Below are 27,014 nucleotides of genomic sequence, written 5' to 3' on the forward strand. Positions count from 1 at the left end.
CAGCGCACTAAAAAAATACAGCATTTTAAAGAAATAACGCCATTTGGACTTCGTTTTAACGAGGAAATAGCATTTTTCTGTTCTTCAGTGAGTGCAGACTTCTGATAAGGGGAGCCTTCGTATTATAGAGCCCACATTCCGTCGCATTATTGCGGTACCAGCAAGAGTCGCCAGTTATATCCTGAGTTCGTCACCTACAGCCATGTCATTGTAAGATTATTTTCATTCAGCTTGGAAGATTTATGCTGTGCGATGTGAGTGCACGCTAATGAACCCCAGGAGGTCGAAATTAATTTGGAGCCCACCACAATGGCGTCTGGCACAGCCCATGTGAACTTTGGGACGTTAAACCCCACGTACCATATCATAATTTTTTGACGTAGTCAGCTACGGTTTAGCGAGTTTTGCTAATCATTGCCCAAACTTGCGGAGTCTCGTGAAACCATCAATTTCACTAGTCATAACAAGGAGCGAACAAAATCATGCGCTGCTGGTTAAACAACGAGTCGAACTTTCCACCTTTCGTGTTCAAGACCAACGAGTTATCGAAGAAGCCACGAGGGAGTTTTATTTTTTTTTTCTGCGGCAATACTTACAGTAGGTGAACGAAAATTTGCCAACTCTAGGAATGTTTATGCTCATTTACTTAACGATTTTTCAGTGACCACACAGAATGCCTCCCTTGTTTAAGAAAAAATCGCTAGAAACTTCAGTGTTGCGTACAAACACTATTACCAGTAAAAGTGAACGTTTTAATTATTACTTAAGGTGTGCTTGCCAATGAGTGTTTTGTGTCGTGAGAAAAAAAAATCCGACGGTTTACCTATAAGCCATTGTACAGCTGCCCACAACCGCGGCGGCTGCGTTTTTATGGAGGCAAAACGCTAAGGCGCCCGTGTGCTGTGCGATGTCAGTGCACGCTAAAGATCCCCAGGTGGTCGAAATTATTCCGGAGCTCTCCACTACGGCACCTCTTTCATCCTTGCTTCTTTCACTTCCTCCTTTATCCCTTCCCTTACGGCGTGGTTCAGGTGTCCAACGATGTATGAGACAGATACAGCGCCATTTCCTTTCCCCAAAAACCAATTATTATTATTATTAGCTTCCCACGAATGTTTTTGGAACGCCAAAATCACTAAAAAAACGTCAATTTCCTCGCTGAGTAGAAGCGAAGACCGGCACTGAGGGCTGCATTGAGCCGGTGGCGCTGTAAAATACAAAGGACACCCTTCAGTTCGTGGCTGCATGCTTAGGCTGCCGAGTAGTTAGGCTTTGTTGTAATTTTCGTTACTGGACTGGCTCCTAACTCCCAAGCTTCTTGGTAGAAATATTTCAGAATTATTTTCTTGAAAATGCGTTATAAAGCTACTTGAATTGATTTATGGAATGAAATACTGATGATATAGTAACTGAAGAGCACGCTAGAGGTTGTCCTGGGTATGAGAAGTGTTGGATAACAACGACACATGCCGATAACCTCAGAATAGTTACGAGCTATTGGTAGTGAGATTATTATTTGGGACAGTGAGGGCTGCTTGTGCGCTCCTAATGATTTCATGCTGCATTATTTCTGCGAGAAGAAAGTAGGAGTCAGGGCCAGCTGTTATGACATGAAAAATACATCAATACAATAATTCGGTACACAACGACGTTCACGGCAGATTAGTGCGTCCACCCAGCACAGCAAATTTTAAAAACGACTAATTGCACAGTGAACAGTTCACCAGAAACCTGGGCATCAGTAGCCGCAGTACACCGCACGCTTAGTTTATGCACATATTCGAATCACGGTGAACAATAAAACAAGAAGCACGTAGAAGTACAATACAAGAGCATATCACAACACGAAACACTTCACTGAGGATTCAGTGCGAGACATTTGTAGAGAATTTTTCCTTTATTTCTCGTTCGATGCACTCTACCTCAGTGTAAGTTACTATAAAAGTGGAAAGAGCCAGTCTCGTCCTTGCTTGAAAAGCGAATTAAGGATGAAAGCGGAGATGAAGCGCTCATGGTGCACCATAATGGACATTTAGCTATTGATAAAAAATAGAAAATTTCAGAGCTGTCCTGTTTTCCGAAATCGTCGTGAACTGGTAGTGATTCTGGTAGGGGGCTAAAGATTTTAATTCAAGAACACAAGCTGATGATTTACTTTGACCGCGTAGTTTTCAAAATAGATTATGTTTACAAACATGCAAGCGTATATCCACATCTAAGCATAATGAAACACCAGTAAACTGTTGGAAGTTCTAAATATTTCATGTCCGAGTAGTTCAGATGGATTGCTTAGAAAGCACACCCTGCAGTATAAGCCCCGTCGAGTTAAGCATGGTGCTAAATCTGCATTGATGAACATTTTTCAAAATTGCATTGTCACACACAGCACAGAAAATGTGTGTGCAGAAAAATGGTATCAGGAATGGTCGAAGAATGCCTATCGGTTTGTACAGCACGCCCTCTTGCGCAGGTCACGTGGTTAGCGATTATGTTTGACAAATAGGGATATTATTGCCGTAAATTCAGATACAGTATACTACTCCTTACCATGGATGCAGAGCCTAATGTATTTATGCTACTTGCACACAGCTACTGATATAAGCGCAATCCAGGTGATACACGTTGCTTTTCTGCGTTCACAGCTCGCATGTTCTGACTTCAGCTAAAATAACTAATGTTCATTTAAAAATTGTTAAGGGGACAGAAACTCTAGTAAAGGCACAGCGTTGCATGACATGTCGGTCACTCGAGCTAGGTTGCCATGCTAAAAGAGGTGAGGGAAGAAAAAGTAGAGCGTGCTTAAGACAAATGAATGTGAAAACTGGATGAAACTGCGAGGAAATACGAGTATGAAGCCGCATTGCGATGCGGAGAGAACGCTTATGTCATGCAGAGGGTTTCACAACCGCTGAGAGGCCATGACACAAGAAACGTTGCGAACGATTCGTTTAATAGTTTTTGCAGAGACGTATTCATGGACAAGGTCGTAACTTAGACATTCAGTGAGATCTTGACAGTAGCAACGGTTTATATATTAGATTCAATAGCTTTTCCTACATCAAGTTTGAAAAAAAGACAATAAACCTGAAAGACCACTTATCTGGCGTGGTCATAAGACTTGACGCAGCTTTACGTCAGTGTGCAAGGCCTACTTGACGGCGTCATGGCCTGATACGAGTTGGGTTGACTGACATTGAAAACACTTTTTTTTGTACATAATGTACGGGGCAGCATAAACCGTAATTTATGTGTCCCGTATCGCCTAGAAATGTGACAAACGTAAAACTAAGCCCCCACATCGGGTAACTACGCCGTCTCCCTAAAAGGTAGCTTCTGAAGTGATCGTCTGCCTATAGAGCGGCCGTACAGTTAATCAAGAGACTCCGCTCATGACGACGACGAGTAAGACGCGATGTTCCACGCCCGAATCATAACGGCAATGAAGCCATTCCGGAGGACTGTCGTTTCGCCGCTCCCCCCTCCCCCCTTCCCGTTTTCGTTCCTTTTCAACCGAGACCACCGCGACATCATTCCGTTGACGACGTCGTCTCCGGCGCGCCGGTACGGCTTTCCCCGAAAACTAGACCAACGCACATCACGCTCAAAGGAATGACGCCGCCGACCGGCGTAGGGCTCGCGAAGCACGCACAGCCACCGTGAGACTGGGCGAGATGAAAAAATGGGAGAACAACGAAAGAAAGAAAGCAGTGAGCCGTAGTGGTGGTGGCGGGCAGCTCTCTCACCATGGCCAGTGTGACAGCAGCAGAACGCGGCGGCGCAGAGGGCGAAGCCGGAGGTCGCAAACTTGTTCACCACTGCACGCCCGCTGGCGACGCTGGCACTAGGGGCGAAATCCAGTGCTGGATCAGTGTGCCGGCGGCAGCGCGCTGGAAGCAGCGGCAGCAGCAGCAGCAGCGGCGGCGGAGGCGCGCCGGGCGACCACACGCGCCATGCGCACTTGGCCTCGGATGTCGGCGCCGGTGGACGGACCGCCGCCGCGTTCCCGGCATCCCCCACCCCGCGCCTCTGCTCCGGCTACTCTCCGCTCTTCTTCCCCCTCTTTTCACGGCGGCGGTGGTTCCCGAGCATCCTCCCCCTCCCCAAACGGGAGAGTCTCTCCCCTTTTTTCTCCCCGGGCAGTTCCTCACTCACCCTAGCCTCCTCTCGCCCCAGGGCCTTCCTCCGCCTCCTCCTCCCCTTCCATCTCTTTCCAGCGCGCGCGCGCGCCACGAGGGATGGCCTCGTCCGGCGTCTCCTTTATTTACGTCCCGAGAAAGCCCATCTGCTCCGGGCGCGCCACCTCGCGGCACGCTTTGCCGCCACGGCTTACCATTGGCGGTCGCCAAGGTAACCAGGCGCCACGGCGTCCGCGGTGATGGCGCTGCTGGTCCTGGCGCCTCGTGGACAGCTTAGAACCAGAGTAATAGAGTAGGGCACTGGCACGGGTACTTATGTCGCCATTTTGTTCCTGTCCTAACGTAAGTTCACAGGCCTTTTGCCGGAGTTTGACCACCGAAGAGGCACCTCCATCAGCGACATTTGCCGACGTGCTCAGCATGCATGCATTTGGAGCACTTCCTAAATAATTACTAACAGGAGATGGCATTCACAGCATAGCTGTCCTCAAAAGCTGTAGGCCACTGCCTGCACAGCATGCTACGGAAAGCAAAAGTCTAAGAGCAGGTTTTATATGTATGCACGGTCGTCTTACTGTTCTCGGCATCCGCAGTCAGGTTCTACTTTTCATTAGATAAGCCTTCACTTTGCGGACAAAATTTTTTCCTTCTTTACGCATCTCGCGTCAGCCCCTGACCCATATCACCGTAGCAACGGCAAACTCGGCCATCGAAAAAGCCGCAAGAACAAAAAAAAAAAGAAAACCTAAGGCGCACGTTTTGGCGGTTGGGCGCGCTTTTCCATTTCGACTTCCTCGCCCACCTCCCAACCACATACAACTTTTTTTTTTTTTGGTAACAAATGTTTCGTTTTGTTATAATAGGCGGGCGCTCGTGTTTCCACCTTTGCTCTAATTCCCCCCTGTTTCATTAGCCTGACCTCGACCTCCATTGTTAGTATTTTTATCTTCGCAAGGTGGGCCGGGGTCAGGCTCTAAAAATAGGGCGCTCCTGCTTTTGGAAGGAGGCGCGACCTCGCGTGACTTTGGAACAAGAATCAATTACCTCTCGCAATAAAAGGGTCGCTTGCGTGTACAGGGGGCTTCTTCGGGAAAAGCTGTGATTGCTCAAGGGACGAGCGCTCTCGGAATGCGCCTACACAGGCTTTACGAAAGCGGGCGCTGTTACAACCGAACTGCGCAATTAAAACGACCAATTAATCCCATACAAATCAGCGCTGCTCCTGGATGGCCCTTGTCTCGCGTTAGGCACCGCGCGTTTACTTTCCATATCGTTATGTAAAGGAAAAGGGAAACGGCAGGTTGAAAGATAAGCCTTCCCTAAATGAGGCCTTAAGAGTGTATCGATTGGAGAACACGTGTGTTTAGTTACATGAAAAAAAAAATTTATGGCTCAGAGGGGAATGCGTATGGAGGAATACTTTCGTACCTCCTGGGACTTAAATATTATTTTGTTTTGCTATTTCACACGAGGGCGGTCGTCTAGTCTTTTCCTTGCTCAGTCTTGAGCCAGCAGACCTTCAATTCGCTCTTTTTATTTTGAGTGTTGAGTTGAAAAAAAAATACCCAGTGATTAGGAATTCAAAAATGAAAAAAAATAGACGCTATGTTATAATTCGACAGAACTAAGGCAAGAACAGATAAAGGAGACTTCGAAGACTTCGTCATCGAGTGTGTAAACGACGGGCACTTCCCGACTGAGGAAAAGAGCCCTTCGATAAGGAAAGAAGGGAGCCTCAGTATCGGGCATGGCGCCCCTCGCACCCATAGCCACAGCTCAACAGCACCGCCAAACTGCTTGATGCCCCTGGATCCAGCCGGTCGTTCCCAGCATGCTTCTATAGTTCGTCCTCTGAGTTCGTTGGCGGCAAGAAGAAGCGGTCAGGCCACACTTTCTCAGAAGATTGAGGGGGGGAGTGCGTGCCATACGCACAACCGCCTTCCAGTTATTCGAGACAAATTGCGAAACCCTCGAAGGAGCGATCCGCGGACTACGCGGTGGCGCTGACAGCGATGCCAGCAGCCTAAAGAGAGAGAGAGAGAGAGACAAGCGGAGAAGAAGGAGGGTAAAGGAAAAGCGTCGCTGGGGGCGGCAGTCGTAAAAGAAGGATGAAGAAAACAGCGAATGGGAAGATAGAAAAGGTGCAGATGAATACGGGGCACCTAAGGGAAGAGGAGGGAGAGGAGGTGAGCTTCATCTCGTCCGCTTGGCATGCACGCATGCATACGAGTGAGCTATCTCATCCGTTTTGGTCTCCCCTAGGAGGAAGCTCCCGCGCCTGGCACGAAAAAGAAGCCACCCATGCGGCAGTCGCCGGCGTCGGATTACTGCGCGTCACTCGGCGCTTTCTTCGCTCCCCTGTGCGCCGGCGAGGCAGCGGAGGCGCCCCAGGAGCGCAGCCTTCCTCTTTCCTGTCTAGCTTATTCCTCGTCTCTGCGCCGCGCCCGTCGTTGCGTCGTCTCCTCGCCCCCACCCCGTTTTCCTTCACCCCATACGTCTCTCCCAACGCGTCGAATCTACCTTTGCGCCGCTCAGTGGGGCCTCTACCCCTTAGAGACAGCGGGGAGTGTTGTAGGCTTTCCATATTTACGATAAGACAAAGAAGGAAGACCGACGACCCAGGCGGGGGGATTAAACTCGCGCCAACCGTCACGGGAGTTAAGTACGCGTGGCACGTCGCCAGGGGTTCGAGTTCTCTCGTGACCTGTCTTTTTATAGTTTAGGTCGAGTGCAGATTGTCGTCGACCTAATCGCTTTGGGTCTGCTGTTCCAGCTCCACTACGCGATATGTTTAGTAACTCGACCCACTTTCATCGGGCATCACTCGAAGCGCTAGATGAACGCTCCCAGACGGGCTGGGATGATTTCACAAAGTTTTTGTCAAGCTTCCCTGGCCGACTCGATGCCCCTGAAAAGGCTCCGTTTTTTTTTTCGGGAAAAAGTGCAAACAGAAGTATCTAGAAAAAAAAAGAGGAAAACTTAAGAGAGGCGTAAGCGTGTAGCCTATTTCATAACATCACTTATCGGCAGGCTCCCACGCACCCGCTTCCATCGACTGAAGCGTCTGTACGTCGAGAGCAAAATCGTCACTCCGCTGCCTCCTTGACCCTCCCCCTTTCCCTTTCGCGCGCTGTCTCCGCTCTCGTAAGCAAACATTTCGCGATACAGCGAAATCTCTCAGTGCCAGGTCGATGTTCTGGCGGAGGGTAGGGGGGGTGGGGGGAGTTTTTTATGCGCCGCTCAAGAAGGAAATCTGCATGTATTCGGTGACGACGCCAGCCGTTGCCAACGGACTCGTAAGACCCGCAGCGTGACCTCGGCGGCAAAATTACAACGGCAAGAGACGCTAGCTGGCGCTGAGCGCGTTATCCCGAAGCGTGCACATCTCCCATTCCCGTGTCGGACAACGCACAAAGCGACGGTTGTGCAAGCGGCGGCCCATACAGCCTAACGGGTTCGGATCGGGAAGATCGGGATGAGGCGGGAGGGAAGTAGGGCAGGAGAGGGAGAGATGGTTGAGCGGAGCCGATCGGGCTGCTCTAATGGAATTGCCCCATCCTGTAATTTACTGGCGCCACTCCATCTCCGTGCGTGCCCTCTCTCTTTCTCTCTCTCCTGCCGGATCGCGATAAAGGCGTTTGATCAACCACGGCCAGCACCACTGATGCCGTCGCTGGGGCACTGATCGGCGAGCGGCCCGGGCAGAGACGCATTGTTGCGTCGGACCAGTTTCGGAATTTGCTGCGTTTGTCGGCTACAACGAGCGGGAAAGCACAGCGAACCGCTAGCGGGGGCAGTGTGGTGTGGTAGAATTCCCGCTGGAAGCCGCGAGGATGACAGGGAAGAAATTTAGGGAAGCAAGAAACTCAGGGAGACGTAGAGGAAAGGACCCGGAGAGAGGGGAAGGGAGTTTGTCTTTTTAATACGAACGCAGTGATCAACGAGCTGGGAAAGCGTTTCGCCTCAGTTGTTGCGCGGAGGTTGTTACTAGACGAGAGGAGATTGCCTTTGAGAGAGAAAGGGAGTTGTTTGTGACGGCGGGGGATGGCGTCTCGTTGTATACGGCGCCCGGCAGCGTTTAGGGCTAACTTGTCTCGCGATCGATAGACCGAGAAAGAAGAAATTACAAAAGCGAAAAAAAAGGGGGATACGGAAAGGAGAAACAACTCGCGCTGTCTCTTTCTCTCGAACCTTTTCAGAAAGCTTCTCTAAGAAGCACCCTGTTCGTTTTGTGCTTGCTTAAGCAGGGTATATGCCGGCGGAACATGCTTGGGAAGAAGCCGAAGCGGGACAACCGCGGGAACAAGATTTACAACCCCGTTGGGAGAGGGCGAAAGAAAAAGGAGGCAAGGGCCGACTTGGAAGGAAGGAAGAGTTTCGTACTCAAGCCGAGCTGCTAGTAGACGTCGTTGGGGGAGAGGAATTGTGTATTGGTGTTGCCGTTTATTCAAATTTGACTTTGCGTAAAGGGCGCCACGGAGGTGATCTCTGTGGAGTCGGAAGTGGATTTTGCCGCCTTCGTATAGAGTCGAGGAAGTGGAAAGAGGCAGAGAAAACTGCGCACAACGCGTGCGAGAGGCGGCTTTGGCGCTAGTTTATTTTCTTTGTGCTTATGAGGGAGGCGACTCGCGAGTGTTTAGGACGGAGATAAATTGCCCGGCTTCGAGAAGTGAGGCGGGATCTGTTATGCCGTGTCCAAGCTTCCACTAGCTGAGCCTGAGTTTTATTGTGGTGGTGTGTTGTGTAAGCGAAGAGCCTCGCTTGCTTTTGCTGCCTCTACGGAGCGTTTTTCGGTGCTGCTTTTGCGGAAAACTAGCGGCACGCTGTAGGAGGGAAAAATTGGTGTTGCGGAAAAATGCCTGTGGTATACGAGACATGAGTGAGTGAGAAGCGGTGGACAGGGAGGGGGTAAAAAGAGTGCGCAGTGCCTGCCTTTGTTCCGTTTTTAAGAGAATGAATTTCAGTGTTTCATCGTGTGAAAGTGAGAACACAAACTCCGGAGCTCTGCGTGCATGTAAGGGAGTGTTTGTATTTCGTCGTATTCATTTTATCGAACTGGTGTGGAGACAGAAAGTTATAATGCGGCTTCAAATATTCGGTCGTGTGCAGGTCTTACGCCTGAATAGGGTGGCTGTTGGTGCTGCATGAGGACGCATTGAAAGACACGTACAGATACGGAGTTGACAACACGCGCAGGAACTTTCAACTGATTTTAATTCACTACAACGTGAAACCCCCATGAACGAGCGAACGAATGATTAGCAGCAAAAATCGAAGTACAGGATTAGCGCAGTGAGGTTTTTTTATTTTTTTTTTAACGCATGTTCAACATGGATGGTAGTGATGTACTGGCACACATTATAAGACCATGCAGAAGTTCCTTAATTCGCGGCACATTTTCCATGTCCCGTCTTTACTCTACTGAGCTCAACTGACCTCCTTCCACTGTCTTTATAAACCCGGATGTCGCTCGTACACGGACGCCCTCACGCCGAAAGGACTGCTTAATTTAAATCGATTGCGTATGCCCGTAGAATTCAAGCTGAACCTGGAAGCGACCGCGCTCTCTGGTATAGAAAACGCAGCCGGAATTAGACTTGCAAGTTTCGGGGTTCTGCACATTCCGCGCACCACGTCTTTCCCGCTAGTTAAATCGTTAAATAAAGTCGCCCGTGCCGCACTAAGTGATGAAGGCTCGCAGCTGGAGAGACAGGCGCAGCGAGAAGAGGCGCTCGCTCCGTTCTGCGCCATGCAGGGAACCTCACGTCGCAGGCTTCACGGTGACGTTAGCGATGGCGCTCGCGCGAGGCGTTTATCCCGCTCATTAAAGCAGCACGCCACTAGACTGGGTTATCTCTTGCCGGCGCGACTACTGCGGTTGGTCGGTGCGGAGGGCGGGCGCCTCGCGAACGACCCGTCCAGAATTGAGCCCCTCGCTCCCCGGAGCATTCGGCCAGTTTGGGAGCGCATTTTGATTAGCTCGGTTCTTTTTAGGGAAATTCAAGGCAGAAGCGCCAAGTAGCTCGGGGACTAGTGACGCGAGTCAAGGGGAACGCATTTCCTTCCCTTATTTTTTCTTCATGATAAGAAAGAGGGAGTAAGAGAAGGAGTACGAAAGGTGGGGAGTTTAACCAGGAGGAGGTCCGGTTGGCTACCCGGTACTGGGAGCGGAAAGGGCGGATGTAAAAGGGAAAGTAAAAAATAAACTGGGTTAAAAATGAAGAGTGCGAAGAAATGAAGAAGGAACTTTTCGTACGACAAAGTTGTGGCCTATCAAACAGGCACGACGTTCTCAGGAAACGGAACAGTGCCTGGAAGGCCTTCATAGCGGAAGTTGGCTATGGCCACCGTCCGAGAACTTTCAGCTCTGTCAGTGGGAGAAGATGAAGGAAGTCCTGTGCGCACCGTAATGGTTGTCTCTCGGCACTAAATAATAATAATAATAATAATAATAATAATAATAATAATAATAATAATAATAATAATAATAATAATAATAATAATAATAATAATAATAATAATATAATAATTGGTTTTTGGGGAAAGGAAATGGCGCAGTATCTGTCTCATATATCGTTGGACACCTGAGCCGCGCCGTAAGGGAAGGGATAAAGGAGGGAGTTAGAGAACAAAGGAAGAGAGAGGTGCCGTAGTGGAGGGCTCCGGAATTTCGACCACCTGGGGATCTTTAAAGCGCACTGACATCGCACAGCACACGGGCGCCTTAGCGTTTTTCCTCCATAAAAACGCAGCCGCCGCGGTCGGGTTCGAACCCGGGAACTCCGGATCGGTAGCCGAGCGCCCTAACCACTGAGCCACCGCGGCGGGTTCGGCACTAAATGCAATGCATGTTCTCGTCACACCTGCAGTCAACGTAGGCAAAGCTGCCAGCCATACCAATGCAAGAAGAACAGAAAACCTATGGCGATGGAAAGACATTCTCGAGATTTCTTTATTTACACTGCCTTCTTTTCTTACGTGTCTTAGTTTATTTAAAAAAGAAATGAAAAGGTACGCAGTCACTGTGATTAATAGACATACTTGAGGGAACGTGACACACCAGAAAAATGTTCACGTCGATGTCAACGGTGCTGACCTGATGATGTCATATCAAACTGATACAAATTATTCTCATTATAACATAAAGTAATCAGAATACTGGCTAACGTGCCGTGTGATGCCCGCACAGAGGGGGTTTGTAAAGTTTGCCATTTATTAAAGCTTATCTTTATTACAGCTACCGACTTACTCTGTCGTGCTGCGCAGCTGTTAAACATAATAATCGTTTCGACCTCATTATAGTAAAGTGTCCTCACATATAACAGACGTCGTCCAGATGTCTGGCGCATAACACTTCCCATTAAAATTTATGCGTTCAAGTCATTAACCTATAGCCTTTTAGCTCGCTTCAAGTATTATGCTCACTGCTCTGTTGATATTACTGCATTCTCTATAAACTGCTGGAACCATGTATTCTTGTGATGTAACTACCATAACAGTGTAAATGTAGTGAGCAAATCACCTTGTAGCCGGTGTGGGGCTTTTCTTTTCGTTTCTGTGAAGCTGTCAGTGCTATCTTATTTTTTGTGTGTGTGGTGCCTACATGTGCTCTTCATTTGTTTATTTCTTGTGAAGGAGTCTTTTCACAATTTGCCTCTGCTTCTGTCAGGAATTGGAGCAGGCGCCAGCTCGAGTGGCGGTCAAGACCGATGGGGTCCGTGAATAAACGACTCCACCTAGTACTGTAAGGGGAGCGGCCCACTAGAGGCTGCTTCCCTGTCAACCTCTATGTAAATATTATTAAATGCTTTTCGCCATCAACATATTCGTCAAGGTGCTAGTAGCTGTGGCTATATGCGGCTGCTCTATGCTTGTAGCTTGTACAAAGCAAAATAAATTATTTGATGTGCATGGTTATGTTCTGGCGGAAGCGCCTTGCTTACAAGTGCAGTGTGCAAGCAGTGCGGATGTATTTTACTTTGCGTTGACGAGCAGCGCTAGATTTACAGATGGGCTGACGATACCTCCGGCCGTCTAGAGAAGGATAGTATTTTTGTAATTTACAGCACATAGATTAGGAGTCAAAGTTTATATTTTTAAACATTAATGGTGTTGAACAAGCATATCCTGCTTACTGCAGCACTTGCGGTGGTGATCACATCTACAGAAGTCTTATTATTTGCTTGAGATTAAAACTTTGAGCTTGGAACAACTTTCGGGATGATGGAAGTTGAACAACAAAGTAGAAATTATGATGCGTCCTCCAAGACAGGGAGTTCGTAAGAGCGAAAACAGGCCTTGCAAGAAATTTGAGGCACACTCCTATGCTAGCTTATTGAGAAAGCAGTCCATATAAATTTAACTGTGCTTCGTTCTGCAAATTAGGGCAGGAGTCTTATAATCACATGCCTAATTCACAGGGACGTTACGACATGATCACGCTAGGATGCGATTACGATGCGATACGAATTCGAAATGTTAAAATACCCTTCTTGACGTGATATCGGCGGCCATATCAATGGCCGCCGATAACACGGGCGCCTTTTGCATTTCGCCTCCATCGAAACATGGCCGCCGCAGTCGGGTTCGAAACCGGGTACTCATTGTCCGCCATGATGGCTCAGTGGTTATGGCCCTCGGTTACTGAGTCTAAGTTCCCGGGTTCGATCCCGGCCGTGGTGGGCGCGTTTCGATGGAGGCGAAACGCAAATGCGCCTGCGTGCTGTGCGGTTAATAATAATAATAATTGGTTTTGGGGAAAGGAAATGGCGCAGTATCTGTCTCATATATCGTTGGACACCTGAACCGCGCCGTAAGGGAAGGGATAAAGGAGGGAGTGAAAGAAGAAAGGAAGAAAGAGGTACCGTAGTGGAGGGCTCCGGAATAATTTCGACCACCTGGGGATCTTTAACGTGCACTGACATCGCACAGCACACGGGCGCCTTAGCGTTTTTCCTCCATAAAAACGCAGCCGCCGCGGTCGGGTTCGAACCCGGGAACTGCTGTGCGGTGCAAGTGCACGTTTTACATCCCCAGGTGGTCGAAATTATTCCGGAGCCCTCCACTACGGCACTTCTGCGCCGTACACTATGGGAACTATTACTGCGCCATTTACTTTCCTCAAAAACTAATTTTCAACCCGTGTAGACGAGACACCGTTTTCCGCCTCCCCACCCTGACATCGGCCGAGCGCGAGCCACCCCGCTCTGCAGGTTGCAGACGCACTCAGGCTATCACTAATCACCAATGGGGAATATGACCTAGCATGCCCTAATTGCAACCACGGAGAACCCGCCACACAGGAGAACATCCTCTGCGGATGCGAAAATAATTCGCCCCCACGGGTCCTTTTCCCAGCTCCAACTGCGGAAAGCTGGGCGAACTCCTCACCCAGCCAGACAAGACAAATCGCCCTCATTTCGAGGGCCCAGGACGTTGCCCCCACCTGGGAGCCACACAGGACGCACCTGCCCTAATTACCGACATCTGTGGCAAATAAAGTTGTGTTGGCAAATAGCGAGCAACTGCTAGGTGGCTGTGTGTATGCACGCGAGACCTCCATGACGCGAGAGCAGCGCCGTCTCCATTTCAAGCAAACATGCGAATCACGTAGTTAGTCACGTGTACACAGCTGGCGAGGCGGCGGTCGGCGCAGCGGCGGCAGAGCGCGGCTGCAGCTTCGGCGAGTCACGTGATACCTCAAGTGGCTGACACACCTCCGCTCATTAACCTGAAGGCCAAATATACCGTGCCGTTGACCTTAGCTCAACGAGGCTAGTAAAGCTTTCGCTTTAAAATGCGCCCGTGTGCTTTGCAATGTCAGTGTAGGTTCAAGATCTCCAGGTGGTCGAAATTATTCCTGGGACCTCCACTACGGCACCTCTTTCTGCCTTTATGCTCTCAGTCCCGCCTTTATCCCTTCCCTTCTGGCGCGGTTCAGGTGTCAGTCGAGATGCGAGACAGATACTGCGCCATTTCCTTTCCTCAAAAAGCAATTTTAATTTTTATTTACAGAGGACTGCTATTGTGACCCGCCGCGGTGGCTTAATGGTTAGGGCGCTCGACTACTGATCCGGTGTTCCCGGGTTCGAACCCGACCGCGGCGGCTGCGTTTTTATGGAGGAAAAACGCTAAGGCGCCCGTGTGCTGTGCGATGTCAGTGCACGTTAAAGATCCCCAGGTGGTCGAAATTATTCCGGAGCCCTCCACTACGGACCTATTTGTTCCCCTCTTCTTTCACTCCCTCCTTTATCCCTTCCCTTACGGCGCGGTTCAGGTGTCCAACGATATATGAGACAGATACTGCGCCATTTCCTTTCCACCAAAAACCAATTATTATTATTATTATCATCTTTAGCGTGCACTGACATCGCACAGCACACGGGTGCCTTAGCGTTTTGCCTCCATAAAAACGCAGCCGCCGCGGTCGGGTTCGGACCCGGGAACTCCGGATCAGTAGCCGAGCGCTCTAACCACTGAGCTACCGCGGCGGGTAGGAGGCAACTTCTCAGAAGGCCAGACAAGATCATCCAACTGGGGCTCGAATTTCGATGGAGGCGAAATTCTATAGGCTCGCGTACTGTGCGATGTCAGTGCACCTTAGAGAACTCCAGGTGGTCGAAAATTCCGGAGCCCTTCACTGCGACGTCTCGCATAGCCTGAGTCGCTTTGGGACGTTAAACCTCCATACACCATGAACTAAACCAACTGGTACTCGTTTCGTGGGCTCAGGAAACCGACATTCTAAGGCAAGAAAGTTGCTTCTCTCTCTCTCTCTCCGAATTTCGTGCCATAGCGCGGACGGCGGACACTGGTTTAGTGCTAATGGAATATACAATGCTTTCGCGTTAATGAAGAACTGAAGGACTCCTCTTTGCATTCGGCGTAATCGAATGCAAGCAGGAGTGTTTCAACGTTTATTCGAGATGGAAGACTACCCCTCAACAGCGCTGAGAGCTGGACGATGGAGAAACAATAATTTGAGTTGAAAGTGCTCTTTTAGGCAAGGAAGCCGCATGACCATGGGAGGGAGTTACAAGGAGTAGGCAGAGTCTGCAATGTTTCCACGGTTGTCATTCACCTCACATCGCTCTGATCAGGCCAGTAAGGGTGTCATATCTTGCAAATACCATCTGCACATTAGAGTCAGCTGCTAGAAGGGAGCGGTAGTTAAAACTCTAGGGTGCGGTCTCAGAACGTCCGGTAGCGAAGCCAGGGCAGTTCAAGAGAAGGTGTGATATGCCGCCGCGGGTAAGCATCGTACAATGAAGGCACGTAATCATTTCTTTCATACGAATTAGGCCTTATCCCAACCATGCTAGGTGAATGATCACATGGCTACATGAGGACGTGTTGTCTTTTACACCCTGTCACGAATATACAGAAAAGTATTACGAGGAGCCTAGACGGTACTACCTGTTTAGAATAAAGTTTATTTGACATTGACAGTTTTATTGACATTGACATTGAAACCAGTGACGGCACTATCTTGATTATAAAAAAAAATTAATTACATATGTACCCATGTCAAGGTAACCGGATACATTGACATTCACGTGCAGACATGAAGCTAAGCATGTAAGGCGAGCCAATTAAAGAGATGCCACAAGCAGTTTTGAGTAACTGACAGGAATTGCTCGTGGTCGATTTAAAACGGGATAGCATACCTATTGACAGAAGAGTGAAACAACAATAATCTTGAGTCAATCTTGAGACCTTGAGTCAATTGCTCATACTCGAGCAGCGCCGCGCCCATTCGTGAGCTCAAGTGCGAGCGCATACACTGCCGCAGCGAGCCGCCGTCCGGTCACGCGGTGAAGCCGGTCGATGTGATTCAGTGCTCTGTGCGCTGCTTGGAGCTCAAGTGGCCACGCTCCTGCCTCGGCAAATGTTGCGGCGCACTGCGAGTTTTTCGGCAGGCTATATAGGCACACGCGCAGGGACTTGTGGTGCTGGAACTCGAGTTTCTTCCAGCACGGCTTGCGCACCGTGACGAGCGGCAGCGCATAGAGCACCGCCCCCAAAGCTGCGGCATTGTATAGCCGCAGCGCGGCTTGCTGGGAGATGCCCTGGCCTCGAGCGGTGAGCTTGTGCACGGTGGCGGTGATCCTCTTCATCTGCAGACAGGCCTTGACCGCCGCGGGGCGGAAGGAAAGGCGCTAGTCGATGTCCAGGACAAGGTACCGCACCGATTTACGCCAATGTATCGGAGTCCCGTCAGTGACAGTGCCGTTAAAGCATCCGCTTTCTTCCTTTCTACTCTCAGTTCCTCCTTTATTCCTTCCCTTATTGCGCGGTTTAGGTGTCCGGCGAAATGTGCAACAGATGTTGTGCTATTTTTTGCCCAAAATACCAATTTCCAAATTTTCCTTCTTTTAAGTGAAGGAAAAAAGAAGACCCTGTGTGCTCCACCGGATAGTATACTTTAAGATATCTCGTGTTACAGAAGATAAACTATCTATTTCACGACCCGGGATGGAGCAAACCTGGTGGCAGGAAATGAAGGACGGGAGGAGAGCAACCCTAGACTGCGAACGAGTAATTTTGCTAACGCTTTGTAATCTGAATTTAGTAGGGTGATAGGGCGCCACTCTGCCGGACATGTCGACAAAGGAGACTTTTTAAGAATAAGGACAATGCGGGCTCTTTTAATTGATTCAGGGATGCCATGCTGAGTGAAGCAGATTTTTAACACATCCGAGAAAATGGGGACGACAATATGCCAGAAATATAAATAGAAGTCCACAGGAAGGCCATCTGGTACAGGCGCTGAGCCTCGTTTCATTGAGTCTAACGCCTCCTTGGTTTCACCTGTTGCTGCCAGAGCCATAAGGCCATCATGAAGTTCAGCGGCAACCTGTGACAAGCCTGCAAAAAAGGGGTGTGCAGAAACGCCATCGCGATTAACCAGAAGGAGCGACTGAGCAATATCCCGGAAATGGCCGAAAAACGCACTGAAATTCCTGCCAACTGGCTGGCGGAAGATGTAAAAGCAGGGGCACCTTGAGTGCACAACAGCTCCTAGCGCGCAAATCAAAGCAACCCTGGATGAGCAGTTAGAATGCGTCGACAACGCCATGCAGCCGCTCTCACAGATGAGGCACGTAAAAGACGCTGTAGACGCTCCGAAAGCTCCTGTTTTCATGCGCACATAAGCGACGAATGGCACGGGGTGCCCTCAGCATTACGCAGCTTCGCCATATGTTTCCCTATGGCTTCGCCATCACCGCCGAAGAGGAGCTCATAAGCGTCTCTGAGCATAAACTGGTCGACTAGTTAAGCGATTGTCCGGACCCGTAGAGTACCTGGTACGGGTTCAAGTTGGACTTATTTTTGGAAATGTGGCGGAGAGTTTGAAGGATGCTTCACTCCCGCCACCGGTTGGCCCGGTATTGCACTGCCTCCGGCATCGGCCTTGTCTTTAGCGCGTCATTACTATCCTGGCTTTCTATCCCACCTTTCAACTTTCCTACTATCTGCACGTGGTAGCGATTGTGGCTCGGCTTGAGCCAGTGGTCAGACCTGTGCACTTTCCTTTTCTCTCTTCCTGGCAGCAAAACAGACAGACAGGCGGCGCAACTCACGCGCATTCCAGCCTGGCCTACCCAACAGTGACTGCATCGAGCACGCAGTTGAAAACGGCCAACATCACAAAATTACATCTTCCAAGTTGATACACATCGATATCTTTAAACAATGAGTTTACCAAATTGGAATGCGCACGTACACAGAGGCAAAGAATCAGAACCTGGTATTAGATTGCTTTGGAGCGGTATGATAGTCGCAGTGTTGAGAGGCCAATTTCCTTTCTTAATGTAAAAGACACTAAAAGAGGCACCGAGTAGTTTACAGAATAAAAGAAAACAATTTGTGTTCTATATCCAGTAAGCAGTAGTTTAAGGTAGCTTCTCGTTAAGTTGCGAAGTTTGCGTATGTCATTTAACCGTGATTCTATGTAGTTTTCCGAATTTAATGTCGAGCGGGTGCAATTTGACTTTGTTGATTGCCGCTCTCGCACTCCTGCTGCCACATGACAGTTCCTGCTAGTCATTTCGCATACAAAGAAACGCGGGCACCCGGTGGATCCTCTCCAAGCAACAGGCCAAAGCCTGGCGTAAACTTCAAACTAACACCTATACAAATCCCCAATTGTGTAGCTTCTATTCGGAAGGACTCTACTCAAACAAATGCAAAAATTGTGATGCGAAAGCCGATCTAAATCATATGATCTGGAACTGCCCGCAGTCCCTACCAGCGAGTCACTTCATTACCGACTCTGCTCATTGGGAGGCTCTATTGCTCAGCCCCGACCCGGGGATACAGATCAAGCTCCTCCAGCTGGCTGAAGACGCCGCCGCTGCCCAAGGGATAGCGGCCGCCGTTTAAGCGGGGGGCGACTTCGTGTCGCTTCTCTATATCCGCTGGAAATAAAGTTTCACAACCAACCAACCCGGTGGATCAGTCGCTTAGGCGTTGGGCTGCTGATATTAACGCTGGAGCTCCCGTGTGCTGTGCGAAGTCAGTGCACGTTAAAGATCCCCAAAATCATGCCGGAGCCCACCACTACGGCACCTCTTTCTCCCTTTCTTCGTTCACTCCCTCCTTTATCCCTTCCCTTACGGCCGGTTCACGACTCAGCCGATATGTGAGACTGATACTGCGCCATTTCCTTTCCCCCAAAACCAAAAACCAATAGGTCGCAGCTGTCGACCGGTGGCCAACCTCTCGCGATCAACCATTAACTGCCACCAGTGAGGGTGTGCTGCCAAGCCATTGTGCGGAACCCAATGAAAGCGTTTTGTAGCGGTGGCTACACCAGGCTACCAGCCGAGCATTTCGCGGTACATGCGAGAGGGAAGTCGTGCGCATGCGCCGTTACCATTGCAACAGGAGAGCGGCAGTGGGTGAGCCGCGTGCTTCGTCGCCGCCGTTGCCGCGGCCGCGCGCCCGCTCCACCGTCGAAGGTGAATGTGACATCACGCGGATGAGCAGTTGTGCGCATGCGCCGATACTATCGTAACCAGAGAGACCCCACAGCTGCGCCGCGTTCGTCACCACCGCCTCGCCGCACGCAGCTCTATCACCCGAACCGCGCGTCGTCGCATGCGAAAGCATTGTGTATAAAAGGCGGAGTTGTAATCGGCGGCTGTACCGCAACATTTGGCATGGATGCAGAGAAGCAGAGTCCAGCCGCTGCTAAACGGCGGTATAGACAAGAGAACAACTCTTCCGATATATGAGACAGATACTGCGCCATTTCCTTTCCCCCCCCCCCAAAAAAAAAACCAATTAAACCAATTAAAATTAAACCGATCCTGAGGTTGCCCCGCCGCGGTGGCTCAGTGGTTAGGGCGCTCGACTACTGATCCGGAGTTCCCGGGTTCGAGCCCGACCGCGGCGGCTGCGTTTTTATGGAGGAAAAACGCTAAGGCGCCCGTGTGCTGTGCGATGTCAGTGCACGTTAAAGATCCCCAGGTGGTCGAAATTATTCCGGAGCCCTCCACTACGGCACCTATTATTCCTTTCTTCTTTCACTCCCTCCTATATCCCTTCCCTTGCGGCGCGGTTCAGGTGTCCAAAGATATATGAGACAGATACTGCGCCATTTCCTTTCCCCAAAAAACCAATTATTATTAATATTATTAGATCCTGAGGTTGTCGCCTGGCGGTTGGCTACTTAACAAACAGAATGAGCGTCAGAAGGCGAAGAGAGCAGCGGAGACGCCCGAACAGAGAGAGGAACGCCTTGCCAAACGGCGACGCCAGACTGCCGAGCGTAATAGACGCCGCATAGCAGCCGATATGGAGCCTATGGAAGGAGTCAGTCAACGGGAACCAACCGAAGAGGATCTGAAGGCCCGTCGTGTGACTGATCACACCATTCGAGTTTCCGAAAGGGCATCTGCGACCCGGACATTTGAAGCAGAGTTTGTGAACAATCCGTTTTGACACATTTGTAGTGTGTGCGACAGAATGTGGCACCAGAAGGACTTGACACCAGTCAGTAATCTAATGTATGACACTTTGCGTTTGGCATTGCCAGAACAAGAAGGTCAACCAGGGAAACGTACCTCCCGCTACGTATATCCTGGCATAGTGGAGCTAAGCCACTGCGAAGTTTTTTTTTGCAGATGGGAACCAACGTCACCCGTTAAAGATCTCCAAAATTAATCCTGAGTCCTCCACTACGGCACATCTTCCTTTCTTCTTTCAGTCCCTCCTTTATCCCTTCCCTTACGGCGAATTTCGCTTTTGTTCCTACGCAGTCGAGCGCTATAGCAACTTCCTCCGGTAGTGGTGGTGGTGGTGGTGTAAACTTTATTACACACAGGGGAGTTTAGGACGCACAGGTCCGTGGGCCCCCGCACGGCCCCACTGCACTCAAACGTTCATGTCCCGAAGGCTCATGACGCTGGCAGCCCGGCCTGTGGCGATGGCTTGCATGACCGTGTTGTCGGAGCGCAGTAGGGTCTCTCAAGCCTCCCAAGTGGTAAGGTGGTCCAGGCCCCGCGTGGGAGGCTCCGCCGGGCAGAGGAAAAGGATATGATCGAGAGTGACTTTCGGGTGGTGGCAGAGGGTACAGGAGGGGTTTGTGCGGCCTTGGTGATAGCGCGAGCGTGAATAAGGGGAGGGTAAGGTGCGTGTTTGGAGCCGCCTCCAAAGTGTCTGGTGTTAATTGTCGAGGGAGGGAGTGGGTGGGGGGTAGAGCCGACGTAGGCCGCCACGGTGGCTCAGTGGTTATGGCGCTCGGCTGCCGGCCCGAAAGACGCGGATTCGATCCCGGCCGCGGCGGTCGAATTTCGATGGATGCGAAATTCTAGAGGCCCGTGTACTGTGCGACGTCAGTGCACGTAAAGAACCCCAGGTGGTCGAAATTTCCGGAGCCCTTCACTACGGCGTCTCTCATAGCCTGAGTTGCTTTGGGACGTTAAACCCCTATAAACCAACCCACTATAAACCAACCGGTAGAGCCGACGTTCGGCTTTGCAGGCCGGCGTCCGTTCACTGAATGAATGCATGCGCTCCCGTGAGAATCTCAGATTGGAGGCCGCCGGTGTCCGGTTGATACAACCTCGGGCTAAAGCGTTGACAGCATCGTTTCCGGCATTCCCGGGGTGGGCAGGCACCCATATGAGCTCCATGTGGCGGGGCGGGTGTGCGGCGAGAGAGTTCAGTATGCGAAATGCAGGGACGTGAACTCTCCCGCGGCCAAATTTAGTATGGAAGTTTTAGAGCCCGCTAGTATATACCGGGTCTCCGTGCGCATGATGGCTAGGACAATAGCGGCCTCTTCAGCCTCCTCCGAAGTGGCAGTGGGGGATATGTGAAGGGTCGCAATCGGTTGTAGGCAGCGGTTCGTGATGGCTACAACCGCGTCCTCGCCTGTGCATGCGACATGCACCCACACGGCATCCACTTCCGTGCCATAGTGTTTGAGGAGCGACTGTGCGCGAGCTCTGCGGCGGGGGTTCGTGGTAGGCGGGTTGCATGTTTTAGGGGAGTGGAACTTCCTCCGCAGTCCCTATGTTGCGCCGCAGAACTGGAATAGCTCGGTCGTTGGCGATCGAAGCGACTGCCGCTCGCGTCCAGCCAGCAGCCACATCAGAATACGCTACGTCCGCTTTCTCCATATTACCAAGCCTCAGCTCTAGAGCCTCGGCTCTCTTGGGCCTGCGTTCTACGTTGAACTGCGGGTGCATATTTTTCGGAAAGCGGGGGACTGCCAAGGCGTTCCTTCGTTCCCTGTTGATTTCAACCTTCATTTTGATCCCTCTTTAGGGATTTATTTCAACTTTTGCTAGGATTATCTGGTTCTGCCGCGGCTATCGTACCAATCCCGTTAATCTCTTACGCGGATATTACAAACCACCTACGCGTCGGCAGGATGGTACTCCCGGAACCCCCCCCCCCCCCCCCCCCGAAACCGGGTCTTTCTGAAATCCCGACATACTAAAACACATGGACCCTACATTCACGGGCAGGCGAAAATTCTGCGGGCAGTATGCGGACCTATACCACATGGCGTGGGCCTGCCAGTACAATACACATATAGCCGTTATAAGTCAGCCAACTAGGGAGGGCTGGGAGGAGGCCCTGTCCAGCTCGGACCTGGAGGGCCAGCGGGCCCTGGTCCAGAGAGTACGGGCAGCAGCGGCGGCCAATGGCGTCCCGGAACAGGGACTGCCATCCAGCGCAACAACCACCCCCACCTGCCGTTCCCAATTTAATACAGTGCGACAATGTTTCGTCCTCCTCCTCTTAACCCGCCGCGGTGGCTCAGTGGTTAGGGTGCTCCACTACTGATCCGGAGTTCCCGGGTTCGAACCCGACCGCGGCGGCTGCGTTTTTATAGAGGAAAAACGCTAAGGCGCCCGCGTGCTGTGCGATGTCAGTGCACGTTAAAGATCCCCAGGTGGTCGAAATTATTCCGGAGCCCTCCACTACGGACCTATTTGTTCCTCTCTTCTTTCACTCCCTCCTTTATGCCTTCCCTTACGGCGCGGTTCAGGTGTCCAACGATATATGAGACAGATTCTGCGCCATTTCCTTTCCCCAAAAACCCATTATTATTATTACTCCTCCTCCTGCTTGTGTTCATTGTGCTGTCTTTCAATTTGAGAGGCGCGCACCGCTTCCACTGTTTCTATCCGTGTGTTATGTACCTCTAAGCCAAGCAGTCGCTGCGTCGAGGTACCCATGGGTAGCTTAGTGCCTTTTTAACGCGAAAGCGTTAAGGAGCTGGTTTCGCAGAAAAGTCGGCGTCGGCGGCGTTGGCCGTCCACGAAAAATCTTCCTCCTTGCAATACTCCGCCTCCCCCTTCTCGCAATGTTCCTTCCCTTACGGCGCGGTACGGGTGTCCAGGGAGAATTGTGAGACAGGCGTCCTTTCCTTTCCTTAAAACCAATTTTCATTTCATTTTCCTTCTCTTACGGCCCGGTTCGGGTGTCCACCGAGATATGTGAGACAGGCGTCCTTTACTTAAATTGTCCAGCGGGCCACGCGTCGCGCCGAACGGGCAATGGCGTTCCGTGCACCCCTTGGCAACGCTGCAACACGCTGTCGTGTCTCACCATTGAAGACGAAGCTTAAGCGTCCTCCAAATTTTCAACACATTTACAAATGAAGGCATCTATTTTCTACCTCCCTTCGGCTTTTATATCTAAGTAGGGCGTCACGGGACTAATTATACTAATTACGTACGCCTATATTAGCCTCAGCAAGTTCCTCTCTTCTCAATCCCCTACCCGTGTCCGCGAATATTTTTATGAGGCCTAGAGTTTGCATCGTATATTGCTCCAACTTGGTAAGGACCTCCCGTTGTATCCGTGGGATTGAATTATTAAACCCAAGATCCTTACTTTATCCTACTTTGGCACCTGCATGTCCGCCACCTTAATTTTAATATCCCCGTGTTTTTACATCGGAGATGCTTTGGGGTTATATACAAGAAGTTCTGACTTTAGCGGTGAACACGCGAGCCCCCTTTCGGCTAATAATTGTAATGATGGGTTTTTGTGGAAAGGAAATGGCGCAGTATCTGTCTCATATATCGTTGGACACCTGAACCGCGCCGTAAGGGAAAGGATAAAGGAGGGAGTAAAAGAAGAAAGGAAGAAAGAGGTGCCGTAATTGAGGGCTGCGGAATAATTTCGATCACCTGGGGATCTTTAACGTGCACTGACATCCCACAGCGCACGGGCGCTTTAGCGTTTTGTCTCCATAAAAACGCAGCCGCCGCGGTCGGTTTTGAGCCCGGGAACTCCGGATCAGTAGCCGAGCGCCCTAATCACTGAGCCACCGCGGCGGGTCCCTTTCGGCTGCAAAATCGACAATGATGTCCGCTGCAGCCTGCAACCGCTCTTCCATGTGTGCATCGCGTCCTCGTTTGATCCAGAGATTGGTATCATCTGCGTGCATGCTAAAGTTTATCCCCTCTAGCTCATTTTATTTCTAGAGTTCCTGCGTACCACCATCCATCTGGCGGAAGAGGCCGCTACCAGTCAAGGACTGCCAACTAGCCTCTGACCGCCCGCGGACGCTCAGCTCCCCGCCTCCCAGGCCTGCGTGCCGGGGGCGGGGAGAAACGACATTTCTGATGGAAATAAAAGTTCTTCAATCAATCAATCAATCAATCAATCAATCAATCAATCAATCAATCAATCAATCAATCAATCAATCCTCTTACGGCGCGGTTCAGGTGTCAGCCGAGATGCGAGATGGATACTGAGCCATTTCCTTTCCTCAAAAGCAATTTGATTTCACACTAACTCCACGTATTATCGGGGACAGAAGTGGTATACTCCACGCAGCTTAGCGGGGGCCTGACTGATGTTGCTGTGAGGAAGAAAGAAAAGGAAAGAGCACGGGCCTGCCTACTGGCTCAAAGCCGAGCCACGCTCGCTGCCGCGTGCTGAAAGTAGGCGACTAGGAGGGGTAAAGGATAGGAGAGCAAAGAGTGAAAGAAAAGACGCGCCGCGCTAATATGCCCCGGGACGATCCCGGAGGCAGTGCTATACCGGCCCGACCCGCGCAAGAGCGCTTCAAGCCAAGCACTCCGCCATATTCCAAAAATAAGTTTATCTTAGGTCCAAAGACCCGCCGCAGATATTAAATCAGGTATCAGGTATCAGCTGTTTCCACTCAGCGGGAGCCGGAGCAACAGAAAACTGTGTCCTAACGTCGTCTGAGGCATGACACATTGAGGCGAGTCAAGCGACACGCCTGCAGATAATAAAGGGCTTCCATTGGCTGTCTCGATTCCAGGCGCCGCCTATAGATGTCGTTATGAGGCAGTTTTCCTTTGCTCCAGTTCCCGCTGTGTGGAGTACACCACTTTCGTCTGCGATCGTGATGAAAGCGGGATTGAGATATTGCGCCATTTAATTTCCCCAAAACCATGTTTCAATTTGTCGACTGATCCAGGGAGCCAGTTGTGCGCCTTTCCTTCCATGAAAAGAACGGCTTCTTCAACGTTGCCAAGGCAGTGAACGTAATGAACGCCGGCCGCTCACTTGTTTTGTTTGGTTTTTGGGGAATGGAAATGGCGCAGTAACTGCCTCACATAGGTCAATGGACACCCGAACCGCGCCGTAAGGGAAGAGATAAAGGAGGGAGGGAAAGAAGAAAGGAAGGAAGAGGTGCCGTAGTGGAGTGCTCCGTAGTAATTTCGACGACCTGTAGGTGTTTAACGTGCGCTTGCATCCCACAGCACACGGGCGCCTTTGCGCTGCCCCTTCATCGAAACAGGCAGGTGGTGAAAATTATTCAGGAGACCACCACTACGGCACCTCTTTCGTCCTTTCTTCTTACAATTCCTCCTTCATCCCTACCTTGCGGCCAGGGACTCCGCAACATTTATAGATATGGGGGGGGGGGGGCAAGACTTTGAGCTTATTTTGTTAATTATTTATTTAATACCTATTTACTTAACAAATCATATTTTAATTTTGTTATATTTATTTTTCAACGTTAACACGTTGATGCAAGCTGCTACGTTGTGGTGACGACACTGCAGCAGTCCGAAAGACAACAAAAAGAGTTCCAAAAGAAACTCTTTAAGGGGCTGGCTCGGACCCACTAAGAACTGAATGACTTGGCGGCGGCGACAGCCACAAGCGTGCTCGGTGGTCATCGAACTGAATGCCTGCAGTTCTTAGCCGCGCTCAATTGAAAGCTGACAAGGAACCTTCGAGTAAAGAAGCAAAGGCATTTGAACGTGGCCGCGATCAATGAAGATAAGTCTGGTTGTACCTCGCATTATGAAACAAAATGATGAAGCCGCGTGCCGGTGGTGTTGACTGCGAACGAACAAACCGTGCTAAGATTCACGACAATATGAAACAAACCGAAATGGGAAGCGTTACGCACAAGGAACAATCAGTTGCATTGAAAACGTTTGTGCAAAGTGTTTTTGTAGCGATCGCTACATTACGGTAGCATTCCGAGCCTACGGCGTGGCGGCGCCACCACGCTATTATGTGGTTGGTCACGTGATGCGAGCCGCTGCCGGCGGCACGGCGCTGTGGCTTATCACGTGGTTCGTCGTGTGGTTGGTCACGTGACCAAGTTCCACTCGGCCAGCTGTGGCTATAGCGTCACTCCAGGCTTAAACCGAGCTAAACCACCGAAAATTTTTTAATATTCCGCTCAAATATCTTGTACACTGGTCAGACAGTCGACTTAGGTTAAAACATTACTAGTTTAAGTTACTCATACAGGAAATGCTTTACAACTGGCTACGAAGCCAAGTAGCTCTGCCCTATTGTGCTTTGCATTAGGAGTCCTTGAACTGAACAACTTCAATTCTATGAAATTTATCCAATTGCAAGCAATTGGAGACTGGGATGGGGGGAGGTGCTGCCCCCCCTGGAAAAATGTCTGGGGGTGTCCGCCACCCTTGCCCCCCCCCTCCTGTTCCGGGGTCCCTGCTTACGGCGCAGTTCGGGTGTCCACCGAGATATGTACGTGAGACTTTGCGCCATTTGCTTTCCTCAAAACCAATTTCGAGTTTTTCCCTCCTCTACGGGCCCCGCCGCGGTGGCTCAGTGGTTAGGGCGCTCTACTACTGATCCTGAGTTCCCGGCTTCGAAACCGACCGCGGCGGCTGCGTTTTTATGGAGGAAAAACGCTGAGGCGCCCGTGTGCTGTGTGATGTCAGTGCAGGTTAAAGATCCCAAGGTGGTCGAAATTATTCAGGAGCCCTCCACTACGGCACCTCTCTCTTCCTTTCTTCTTTCACTCCTTCCTTTACCCGTCCCTTAGGGCGCGGTTCAGGTGTCCAACGATATATGAGACAGATAATAATAATAATAATAATAATAATAATAATAATAATAATAATAATTGGTTTTTGGTGGAAAGGAAATGGCGCAGAATCT

General features: G+C 50.4%; 1 protein-coding gene across 2 annotated transcripts in view; it reads right to left on the reverse strand.

The window, feature by feature from the left end:
* The window catches only part of LOC144099035 (uncharacterized), a 187,983-nt gene that overhangs the window by 146,266 nt on the left and 14,703 nt on the right, over positions 1-27,014 (reverse strand). Inside the window, exon 1 of one of the 2 annotated variants that reach the window (XM_077632049.1) lies at positions 3,744-3,964. The exons of the other annotated variant lie outside the window; for it this stretch is intronic. The gene's annotated coding sequence lies outside the window, so the exon portion shown is untranslated. Of the gene's footprint in view, positions 1-3,743; positions 3,965-27,014 lie in introns of those variants that run through there. 2 annotated transcript variants of the gene reach the window in all.

This window comes from Amblyomma americanum, chromosome 7 (genome assembly GCF_052857255.1).
Source record: "Amblyomma americanum isolate KBUSLIRL-KWMA chromosome 7, ASM5285725v1, whole genome shotgun sequence".
Lineage (NCBI taxonomy): Eukaryota > Metazoa > Arthropoda > Arachnida > Ixodida > Ixodidae > Amblyomma > Amblyomma americanum.